The sequence below is a fragment of the Danio rerio genome, chromosome 1 (genome assembly GCF_052040795.2).
Source record: "Danio rerio strain M-AB ecotype USA chromosome 1, GRCz13ab, whole genome shotgun sequence".
Taxonomy (NCBI): Eukaryota; Metazoa; Chordata; class Actinopteri; order Cypriniformes; family Danionidae; genus Danio; species Danio rerio.
This window is the reverse complement of record NC_141021.1, coordinates 2,000,454-2,013,353: the sequence shown is the minus strand read 5'-3', so window position 1 is coordinate 2,013,353 and position 12,900 is coordinate 2,000,454. Positions and strand designations below refer to the sequence as shown.

Sequence of the window (12,900 nt, the reverse complement as noted above, 5' to 3'; positions counted from 1 at the left end):
TCTCATTCCCTTTAAAAGTCAGTTGCATCACGCCATGGTGCATGTGCTATTTACATGGCGGACTTTGTAAGTGTAAAAACTAAACGCTTCACTGGCGAGAAAACATCTGCAGCGCGAGGATAAAGAATGAGCCTCCTCCAATCAGCCTCTTTACTTTCTCTTTGCTTTAATTTTACTCTTTACAGTGTTGTACTCACTCCACTGAACACATCCATTAGCCCACATATTTAATTTCCTTTGTTAAGCACAAAGATTTGTGTCAAAACTATTTCTAAATTCAGTTTTAATTCCCAGCAAACAAATAAATAAACAATAATAATGAAGTGTAGTTATATCCAAACACACGTCCTGTTCTTAAACCCCACAGGTTGACAAATCTACACTTGTGTTTATTAAAACAATTATAAGTATGCATATAATAAATAATCCTGCTAATAATAATAACATTATACAGATGCAGACTGTCATGAATGAACTGAAAAAGCCCCCTGAAATGAGGCATGGAGGCAGTGGTGTTTATATTCATGTAGAAAATCATTTTTTAAACATTTTAATCCTTAAATTTGTACAGATATTTGTGTATTGCTGTACATCCGGTGTGTATTAAGCAACGTGTACGCATTTGAACTTTGGAGCAGCTTATAGTTGGTCAATTGCGCGATCTATTTCAGTTCACACAACAATGCGCCTCAACACATCTTCAACACATCACGAGTTCACAAAGGGGTGCAAATGGATAATTGCAAATTGCAAATTGCTAGTTAAACAAAGTGCACGGCGCAAAACTTGAAAATTAGAGTTGAGCTGGTCTGAAAATAGCAACAAATTGCGCCAAACATGTCTTGCGCTTTATTGCACCAGGTGTATGATCGGGACCAATGAGTCAAAATGAAGTAAGTTTTTCCTGAAAACAAGCAAAATAATCTGCCAGTGGTAAAGCAAACACACATCGTTTTCGCTTTGAGATGAGATTATTTTGCTTGCCCATTGGCTGATTATTTAGCTTGTTTTCAGGCAAAACTCACTTAATTTTACTCACTTAACTCATTACTTTTAACAAAAATATATTGTTATAAATATAATTTATAACAAAACAATATTTGAAGAGTTCAGATGCAAAAACCTCCAAGTACCATCTGAAATTTACTCCTAAAATTATTATTTTTCTCAGGCTATATGTATAACTTGGGGGCGAGGCAGTGGCGCAGTAGGTAGTCGCCTCACAGCAAGAAGGTCACTGGTTCGAACCTCGGCTCAGTTGGTGTTTCTGTGTGGAGTTTGCATGTTATCCCTGCGTTTGCGTGGGTTTCCTCCGCTTGCTCCGGTTTCCCCCAAAGACATGTGGTACAGGTGAATTGGGTAGGCGAAATTGTCCGTAGTGTATGAGTGTGTGTGTGAATGTGTGTGTAAATGTTTCCCAAAGTCTAATTAAAAATTTAATTATATATTCAAATTTCATCTATTTAATTAAATTTACATTGAATATTTAATTTAAAAATTATTAAATTAAAATTCAACCAATTTCATTAAATTTAAATTGAATATTTAATTACAAAATGCATTTAAATACATTTAAAATTCAATCAATTTAATAATATTTTAATTGAATATTTAATTTAAAATAAACTGAATTAAAATAAAAAGCAATAAATGTAATTAAATACAAATTTAATTACAAATTTAATTAAAATTTTAATTAAATTCAGTCACTTATTTATTTATTTTTTTGTCTGCTAATGTAATTGATCTGTATATTTTGATTTAGTCTAAAATAAATATTGAATTAAAATTCTATACTTTAAATTAAAACTGAATATTTAATTAAAATGTTTTATTAAAATAAAATGCAATACATTTAATTAAATAAAACTATTAAATTGAATTAAAAATTCAATTAAATTTAGTAAATTAATTATTTTATTTCTTCCTGCTAAAGTATTTTATCTGTACATTTTAATTTATTCTGATAAAAAATAAATAATTAATTAAATAATTAATTAATAAATTAAATGTAATGTTTATTTCCCAGAGATGGGTTGCGGCTGGAAGGGCATCCGCTGCGTAAAAACTAGCTGGATAAGTTGGCGGTTCATTCCGCTGTGGCGACCCCGGATTAATAAAGGGACTAAGCCGACAAGAAAATGAATGAATGAATGTATAAGTTGAGTAATTTATCTTTTATGTCAATTAATGTGTCATTGCCTTTAATGTGAAATTATGAATATAGTAGTCTTGGAGAAATGCTCATATTAGGAAATAAAATTGATGATGGCACTTAGAGAATTTTGCATCTGAACTCTCCATTTGTTACTTGCAAATGCTTCTTGATTCAAGAATTACAAGATATTTGAACTAGACACAAGCGTTAAGTAGGAGAAGCATTTTTTGCAGTGTAGAAATGCAAAGTCAACATATTTTAGCATGTTTTCAAGAGTTTGATGTAACAGTCAGCAGAAATGAGCTTGCACAGGTAGTGTGAAGACTGAAACCTGTTAAAATGAGCAGGAAATCAGTAGCGTGCTCACTGCTGATGCGAGATGTGTGAAACAGGCTGCGAACATGTGAGCATAATGTGAGCAAACTACTGCTTAAATGTGTGTAGTGCATGATGCATACTGTGTCATTTAATAATATAACTCTTATATGCAGTAATAATGGAGACACACGTTGTAAAATGCACTAGTAAAATGCATGCTTTTTTCTGTCCAGTGTGACTCAAATCATCATTCATTCACTCTTTGATTTTCTTTCAGCTTAGTCCCTTTATTCATCAGGGGTCGCCACAGCAGAATGAACCGCCAGTTATTCCAGCATATGTTTTACACAGCGGATGCCCTTCCAGCTGCAACCTAGTATTGGGAAACACCCATACACACTCATTCACACACACACACTCATACAATACGGCCAATAAGATTGATCAATTCCCTTGTAGTGCATGTGTTTGGACTGTGGGGAAAACCGGAGCACTCATAGGAAACCCACGCCAACATGAGGAGAACATGCAAACTCCATACAGAAATGCCAACTGGGACAGCTGAAACTCGAACTAAAGCTGCTTTGTAACAATAGTTAAGCGCTATGCAGGCAAACTTGAATTGAACTGAAGCAGTGAGAGCTCACCATTGATTAAGGTGAACGATTGATCGATTGATTGATCATTAATGTAAACAGTGATGTGTGAACTGTGCTGATGTTCGTCTGTCAGTGTTTTCTGCTCATGATGATGTCTGGCTTTCAGCGATGATGGAAAACTTCCGTCTCCTCAAACATGATCCTGCACACCTGCTTACTGCTTCATTAGCTCGCATTACACTGAGCTGGAGGCACGTCTGTGTGTAATTAACCTGGTGTGTGTGTGTGTGTGTGTGTGAGCTGTAATTAAGCTGCTTCTGACAGCGTGGTGATCATGTGTCAGTAGTTTGAGGCGTGCTGTAATTACCATGTGCATGATCGAGTGTCATGGCCGTGTGTGTGTGTGTGTGTGTGTGTGTGTGTGTGTGTGTGTGTGTGTGTGTGTGTGTGTGTGTGTGTGTGTGTGTGTGTGTGTGTATGTGTTGTAGATAGAGGCGTTCGGTAATTAACTTCTTTGATCTGCTGCAGAGGCCAGTAGAGTGAGAGAAAGTGAGGAGAGAGAAAACAGGTAAGGAGAGATAGAACAGGTGGCTCAAGATGAGCAAACGGCACCTTTTTGCCACATCAATACACACACACACACACACACGCACCTGACCCGTTTATGCCTATACTGTAGAAAAAAATTGGGCTAAATGGCTTGTTTTATTTATTGTATTTTATAATTTTTTTAATTATTTGTATTTGTTGTTTTTTTTTATGAATTTTATTATTATTTAAAGTTTTGTTACTTTTTTAATTAACTTAAATGTAAAAAAAAAATGTATTTATTTTTGTATTTTATTATTATTTTATTTAGTTTTATGTAAATTTTATTTTAGTTTTTGTATTGTCTTTGTTTTATTTTATTTATTTTTCATATTTATTTTATTTTATATTTTTAAATAATTGTATTTTTTGGTTTATAAATCTGTTTTATTTACATTTTATTTTTGTTTTATTTTTTTGTTTTTTTTTATTTAATTTATTTTTGTATTAGTTTTTTTAAAAATAATTGTATTTGTTTTAATTAAAAATTTAATTAAAGCAAATACAATTAATGTAAAAAAAAACTAATACAAAAATAAATTAAATAAAAAAAATAAAACAAAAATTTAATTTAAATAAAATATATTTTCTTTTGTTTTATTTGCTTTTTATTTTTATTTTAATTTAAGTTTTTTAATTAAATTTAATACATTTTTTGTATTTTAATATTTTATTTAGTTTTATTTAAATGTTATTTTAGTTTTTGTATTGTTTTGGTTTTGTTTTATTTTATTTGTTTTTCATATTTATTTTATTTTATATTTTTAATGAATTGTATTTTTGTTTTATTATTATTATTATTATATTTAGTTTTATGTACAATTAATTTTATTCATGTATTTTTCTTAAGTTTTTTAATTAATTTAATTTATTTTTTGTATTATTTTTTGCATTTTATAATTTTATTCACATTTTATTTTAGTTTTTGTATTTGTTTTTTTCTTTTGTTTTATTTTATTTTAGTTTATTTTATTTATTTTTGTGTTTATTTTTTATTTTTTATTTACATTTTTATATATATTATGATTTTTTTGTCTTTATTGAAATTTTTTATTATTATTTGCATTGTTATTTTGTTTAATTTCGTTTACATTTTATTTTATTTTTTGTGTTAATTTTATTTCATTATTTTTACATGTGTATATTTAGTAGATTAACTCAAAAGGTAGCCAAATTGTGCTTTATTTTAACCAATGTAAAGCAGTGCCATAACTAACATTTAACTATTTATTATTTAAAATCATATTCAGTAACTTTTTTTTGTGTGTGTTTGTTTGGCAGTGCGTGCATGTGTGTGTGTGTGCACGCATATGTGTGTCTGCGTGTGTTTTTTTGTGTGCGCATGTGTATGTGTGTGTATGGGGTCTTTAACAGCTACAACCAGGCCAAATAATCTGGTGTGAAGGTCAGTGACCTTTGATCTTGTATAAACCACTGAACTGCTGCTCAAGTGGCTGAAGGTCAAGGGTTTGAGAAGCCACCAAACACATGCACATACAAGCACACACAAACACATACACTGAAATGAGCTCAGTATGTTGATGTTCTGCTGAAGTAACTGTACAGTCTTGCTCTAGGAGAGTATAAATAAGTGTAAGGGTTTAATAAGGTGAAGCAGGATTTGTTTATTCTGTGGGGTCAGGCCTTTGATGACGGGAATCTGGATAATTGGCCCCTTGTGGATCCGCAGAAGAGGAGAATTAAACCATAAGGACTGAGAATTTTCTAAAACGCATTGCTTCAAAAAAAGGTATTTATGTGTGTGCGTGTGTGTGTGTGTGTTATGCTGAATGAAATGGCATTTTCTATACACAGAGTATACCTCAGAGTGCACCCATCATATTAAAATAAGAACAAATATCTTAGTGTTGAGGGCAAAATGATGGGCCCTCCTGTGCAATTTCAGAATCACAATGAGTGTTGTTGCCAGGTATGTTTACAATTTGTGACAGAAGTTTCCACAGTGCAACAAACAGACAGTGACAGGAGATGGACACGCAGGGAAAAAAGCGATCAATGGTTTTAGCCCCTATTTTATAGCCTCTCATGAAAAGCAAGCACTATTGTTTTATGACCTGCACCGAGGAGCCGTTCAGATCCGCTTTCTTTTAACCAATAATGCAGCGTGGTCACTAACGTTTCCTCCTAACGGGGACCAGACGAGCGTACGGCTCCCGGTTGAGCTGCAGATCCATCATCTTCATCAGCGTTAAGCTTTAAAACCAGTCGCAAAACTGACCACACAACTCGTTATGTTACTATAACTTTACGACAGCTAACGATGAAGACGCCTTCGGGGATTTGTAAATCATTAATGGATGATTTACAGGAGACCAACACGTTAGGAAGTGCATTAAAAATGCAGATGAAAAACAGTTTTTCCCTTTCAAAACACATAAATCAGCAAGAGCTAGCAGACGGAGTGCTGGAAAACATTCATTCATTCATTTTCCTTCGGCTTAGTCCCTTGTTTTATCAGGGGTCGCCACAGAGGAGTGAACCACCAACTATTCCAGCATGTTTTACACAGTGGATGCCCTTCCAGCTGCAACCCAGTACTGGGAAACACCCATACACACTCACTTACACTCATACACCTATCAATTTTATTAATTCATTAGTTTGTTTTTCGGCTTGATTCCTTTATTAATCAGGGGTCGCCACAGCAGAATGAACCGCTAACTTATCCAGCATATGTTTTACACAGCGGATGTCCTTCCTGTTGCAACCCAGTACTGGGAAACGCCCATACATCCTCATTCACACACACACACACACACACACACCAAAGCCAAATCAGTTCATCAATAAAACTACAGCACCCTTAGGAAAGCTACGCCAACACGGGGAGAACATGCAAACTCCAAACATAAAAGCCAACTGACCCAGCCGAGGCTCGAACCAACGACCTTCTTGGTGTGAGGCGAACATGCTACCCACTGCACCACCATGCAGCCTCTACATTAAACTTTTTTCAGTCAGAATTTGGCAAGTCACACCATACCAAATTCAGCATATTCTTTGATGACAGCCAACACAGGATTCCTCCTAAGTCTTAAAGCCTTTTTACTTTGGGTTATTTTCACAATTTATAATGGAATAGTATTTGAAATTAGACAAATAAGCTCATGTATGGGACAAATTCTGGAGCTTTGTCAGTAAAGGGTGTGTCTTTCGAACCACCTAACCCAAACGGCTACGGGCCTGTGCTGAAAACTCAGAGATAAATAATATTTCACTGAATATTTAGATGGATATCAGCTTAGTTAAATTGCAATATTATTTCTAGATTTTACTTTATTTTTAACAGCATTGGCAAGCAGAAGACACTTTAAAAAACTGTTAAAGGCCTCACACTGTAATAAAATGAGTGATTATGTTGCTGATTATTTGCTATTGAAGTAATAATTCAATTCATGTTTGTTTATTCAGCACAGCATACAGTTGAAGGCAAAATTAGTAGCTGCCATTAAATTTATATATATATATATATATATATATATATATATATATATATATATATATATATATATATATATATATATATATATACACACATACATATATATATATGTGTGTGTGTGTTTTATATATATATATATATATATATATATATATATATATATATATATATATATATATATATATATATATATCATTCATTTTCTTGTCGGCTTAGTCCCTTTATTAAACCGGGATCACCACAGCGGAATGAACCGCCAACTTATCCAGCAAGTTTTTACGCAGCAGATGCCCTTCCAGCCGCAACCCATCTCTGGGAAACATCCACACACACATTCACACACACACACTCATACACTACGGACAATTTAGCTCACCCAATTCACCTGTACAGCATGTCTTTGGACTGTGGGGGAAACCGAACCAGCGACCCAGCGACCTTCTTGCTGTGAGGCGAACGTGCTACCTACTGCGTTGCCATATATATAAATATATATATATATATATATATATATATATATATATATATATATATATATATATATACACACACACACACACACACTCATATATATATATATATATATATATATATATATATTAACTAATTTATTTTGTCATTGATGACAGTACATAATATTTTACTAGTTATTGTACAAGATATTAGTATTCAGTTTAAAGTGTAATATAAAGCCTTAGCTTAGTGGGTTTACTAGGCAATTTCTTAATTATTATCTATTATTATTTCTTAATATTATTGACTTTTTTATTCTAGCTTGCTTCAACATACCTGAAGTTTCTAGTACATCTAGTAACGCCGCAGTCACACTAGAGTTTGAGCAGGTCAGAGTTCACCAAGCTCGAACTTTGCAACGCAGCGACCTGCGGAACCTGTCTCAGGTGCTTGTGTTTCCGGTCTGATGCATTAGCATGCGTATGAATGGAACTTTATAGGGAGAATAGTGCAGTGTGAGCACAGCTTAAGAGCTTGATTAGCTGGTTCAGGTGTAATAGATTAGGGCTGGAGCTATACTCTCCAGGACACTGGCCCTCCAGGACCGAGTTTGGAGACCCCTGTTTAAAGTGTAATTTATAGGCTTACTGTAACTATCTAGGTCAGGGGTCACCAATCTCGGTCCTGGAGGGCCAGTGTCCCTGCAGAGGTTAGCTCCAACTTGCCTCAACATACTGCCTGAGTGTTTCAAGTATACCTTGTAAAACCTTGATTAGCTTGTTCAGGTGTGTTTGATTAGGGTTGGAGCTAAAATCTGCAGGACACCGGCCCTCCAGGAACAAGTTTGATGACCCCTGATCTAGGTTAACTTGGCAAATTAGGTTTATCAGGCGAGTCATTTGCCAACATTGGTTTGTTTTATAGACACAATTATTTCTTATCACTGCCTTTAAATACCATAAAAAATTTCAAAACTGGTTTTATATTGAGCAAACATCAAGAAGGTCGCTGGTTCAGGTCCCAGCTTGGTCAGTTGGCATTTCTGTGTGGAGTTTGCATGTTTTCCCTACGTTGGTGTGGGTTTTCCTCCGGGTGCTCCGGTTTCCCCCACAGTCCAAACACATGCTATAAGGAAATTGATGAACTGAATTGGCTTTGGTGTATGAGTGTGTGTGTGTGTGTTTGGTCTGTTTGGGTTCTGTCAGTACTGGGTTGCGTTTTGAAGAGCATCCGCTGCGTAAAACATATGAAGTTTCCCAGTGTTTATTGGATCTAGTTGTTTACTATAAACTATAAGAATTGTTGGCGGTTCATTCTGCTGTGGTGACCTCTGATATAAGGGAATAAGCCGAATGAATGAACTGTGTTTGCTCATAGCCCTGAGCAAGCAACATTTCTAACACTTTCTTGGCAAACATTTCTAAAGTTTCCTGGCCTGATGTAAAGTATTTGTACTTTTTGGTTTTAGTTGTTTGTCTTGTGTATTTCTGGTCTTAATGAAGGCGTTGGACAGCAGCAGGAGCTCATGCATGGCTGTGTAAAGCTGATTTTAAGGCTCTGATGGGCTGACATGCAGACGAAGGGTCAAAACCTTCTGTCACGCCGCTCGCCTCGCATACTCCACTAATTAGCAGATTAAACACCATCGATAACGTTAATTACGGAGGAGCTGTACGCAGCCATGAGCAGGAGACGGGCTGGGTGTGTGCGCATTGATCATCAAGATAAATTGGCTGTAATTGAGATGGAGGCATGATGCATTTCTCCACGCTGTCTCAGGCCTTTGTAAAGATCAGAGGAGGATGCTTGGCTTGTTGGATGCACATTTACAGTCGTTTGTGTCTTTTAGACGGCATTTACACTGCAGATCTTGATGGTCAATTCCAGTTTTGTGACTATCGGATTTTTTTTAATGACCTGCTTACATCATCTTTTAAAAGTGACTCGTGTCTGATCGTCTGCATTTACTCAGCACGCGGCAAAGACGCAATGACCAGGAAAAAAAAAAAGAGCGGGCGCTGACTAACAGCTGATAATGAAGAGAGCTCTTTTCATTATTCCTGTATGTATTCGATAAGCTGTTTTACTATAGTTTATGACAGAAAGCTTCTCATTTGGCCATCTTCTTTTGTTATGTGGGCTTTTTTATACTTTAGGCATCTTACTGTAATGTCCATGGCGTGATTTAAGCATGTGATGTAGCTATGCACTAGTTTAATATTAGTTTATATACGTGGCGGACATTGCGCTCTCGTTATCATGCTTAAATAACTGTGCTATATGGCAATATAAAAGCTGTTTAAATCCTTGTGTATGAGATTTAAAGGGCCATGAAAGCCCCTCGTTTCAGCAGGGTGTTTTCACACCTCTACTTTGGAAAAAGTCAGAAAAGTGGGCGTGTCCAGCTCTGTTTAGGGGGGAGTGTCGGAGGAAGAAAAGTGGGATGGTGTGGGAGTGTTTTGGGCACGCGCGAGTTTCAGAGTCAAAATACACAAAAACACACAGGAGAAAGTGACTGTGTTTACATGGACATCTTTAGTCGAATTATTTGCCAAATTAGTAAATGGTGGACTTTAACTGCAGTTTGGCTCTTTCATTTAAGGAATTCATTCATGCCCCTCGCGACAAACGAGATATTTGATTTGAGGAACTGCTCTAAGCGTGTATTTTTCATGCAATGTTTGATACCGCACGGCGAATGAGAGAAAAAAAAACCCTCAGCATTTCCCGGAAACTTAGATGCACACGGCAGGTAGCGTCAGAAAGCCGCGTGTGTTATTCCGGTCACAAAATGCGGTGAAAATCCTACACGAGGTTAAAGTTTGGTTGTGGTGCTAACATGTTTACACTCGGTGCAATAGTTAACTTAGTTCAATACGAACAAACTGAATAAACAAAGAGCACTGGTCACTCACTTACCAAATCTGTAGAGACAGGACAATCACCAGCAACTAGAGCCGCGTCTTTATTAAGAGAATACTACAAGCGAATCCGGATCTCAGCGTTTGCAGATGAGAACAGCTCTCAGGTAAACAATAATCCTCCTTAGACACGTAAGTTATTGTTGTCGAGCGTCACGTACACTGTTAATCCACACGTGACTCCAGCTGAGCTCTCACAGAGAGAAAATGAAAACGAAACTTAACTGCAGCAAACTATAAAAGCAACACTTCACGCTTGTTTTGCCAACACAACGCGGCGTCTCTGTCGTCCAAGCACTGTGACTAATGAATATTAATGAAGAAAAAAAAACATTTCTTTGGGTCTCAGGAGGTTAAATTTATATATATATATTACAGAAATCGATGATTCTTGAGGTCAAAGATGTGTACTTTTATTAGTGTTTTCAGAGCAATCAAATAAAATTCACCAAAAACTTCACCACATAATCAATCATTTTAATCGCAAAAAAATCCGAATTTTTTCATAAAATCCTGAAGGGTCTGATTGTACCCCTTAAAAATGTCAATTTTTGGGTCCGAGGGAGCTGTAGCTGTTTTCTGCCTCTGCCTTTAAATGCAAATGAGCTGGTTCTCTCCGCCCACTCTCAGATACATTTAGCTTCAGTAAAGGGTTACCGGTATTAGGATAAACACAGCACACTGATTTACAAACACAATGAAACAGAGACTTCATTCATTCATTTTTTTTCGACTTAGTCCCTTTATCCACAGTGGAATGAACCGCCAGCTATTCCAGCTTATGTTTTACGCAGCAAATGCCCTTCCAGCTGCAACTTATCACACCCATACACACTCATACACTACAGACAATTTAGCTAAATCAATTCTCCTATAGTGCTTGTGTTTGTACTGTGCAGGAAACCCACACCGACACGGGGAGAACATGCAAACTCCACACAGAAATGCCAACTGGCTTAGTTTGGACTCAAACCAGCAACCTTTTTGCTGTGAGGGGATCGTGATACCCACTGCGCCACTGTGATGCCCTGAAACAGAGACTTACAGTCAAAAATACCACAGCAGGAAGTTCCCCAGCGGTTACTGGATGTAGTTGTTTATTTAGGTGTATTATAGGGAGTTTTTTCAGCCTTCCTAACTGCAATAATGAATGAGCCACACACATATCCTCTGACAATGTTCACTGTGCGGTGGACATACAGTACATGTGTGTTTAACATGTGCTGTTTTTGCTCATTTGTCAATCCTGACTGGATTCAAATCTGCTGCAGTGTGAGAGATATCCTGCAAATGTGCTGCTGCACATATTGTAGCTCAGTTACTGTACAAAACAAATCTGATTTAACCTCCAACTTATATGAGGTGAATGAATGTTTCTAGTGTCTGTCTGTCTGTCTGTGTGTGCAAGTGTGTGTGTCGTTGTCTGGGTGTGTGTTTGTGTGTGTGTTGAGGAGTGTGGGGTGACTCGTCAGTTATGTACGTTTACTGGAATGATGAGAAATGTGTGTGAAAACATTCACATCTGTGTGCGAGTGTCTCCATTTACTGTCATGTCTCTCATATCAGGGAAACTCAGGCAATTGGTGATTTAATACACACACACACACACACACACACACACGATCAACATTCTTATGCTGATAATCATAGTCAAAACACCCCCTGTCAACCAAACACACACATACACTGTCATCAGTGTATTCAAGGCCTTGATTGAGTTTCAGAAATGGCAGCATGTGTCTGTCTGTGAGCCAAATGCCAGTCCTGTTAGCCAATGTCTCAAACATACACACACACACACACACACACACAGATCTGCCGGATGGTGAATGGTTCGACTATTGCTCATCACGACATCATCGGCCTGAGCAGTTAGACAGATAAAACACACAACACACACACACACACACACGTCTGTGCCCGTTTGTCATGGCCAGAATGAGTGTAGAGGCATGTGTTTGTACTTTTGTTGCAGAGAGCTGTTATATTAAATAGTTTTTTTGTTTTTTTTTTTGCATTTTTTGTTTTGTTTTAGTCTTTTTGTTTTTGTGTTTTGTTTTGTGTGTTTGTTTTGTTTTTTTGTAAAAAAATTTGTTTTGTGTTCTTGTTTAGTTTTTTGTATTGTTTTTTTGTTTTTGTTTTGTTTTTATGTTGTGTTTTGTTTTTTGTTTAGTTTTTTTGTTTTTCTATTTGCATTTGATTTGCTTCGTGTTTTGTTTTTTATTAAATATTTGTTTTGTGTTTCTTGTCTTTGTTTTTATTTTCTGTTTTGTATTTTGTTTGTTTTGTTTTTGTTTTGCTTTGTTTTGTGTTTTTTTGTCTTTGTTTTGCTTTGTTTTTTTGTTTTGTTTGTTTAGTTTTTTATTTGTTTTGTGTTGTTCTTTGTTTTGTTTTGAGGTT

General features: G+C 35.8%; 1 protein-coding gene across 3 annotated transcripts in view; it reads left to right on the top strand.

Moving 5' to 3' along the window:
* runx1 (RUNX family transcription factor 1) overlaps positions 1–12,900 on the top strand; it is a 212,103-nt gene that overhangs the window by 71,296 nt on the left and 127,907 nt on the right. Inside the window, exon 1 of one of the 3 annotated variants that reach the window (XR_015475909.2) lies at positions 3,410–3,643. The exons of the other annotated variants lie outside the window; for them this stretch is intronic. The gene's annotated coding sequence lies outside the window, so the exon portion shown is untranslated. Of the gene's footprint in view, positions 1–3,409; positions 3,644–12,900 lie in introns of those variants that run through there. 3 annotated transcript variants of the gene reach the window in all.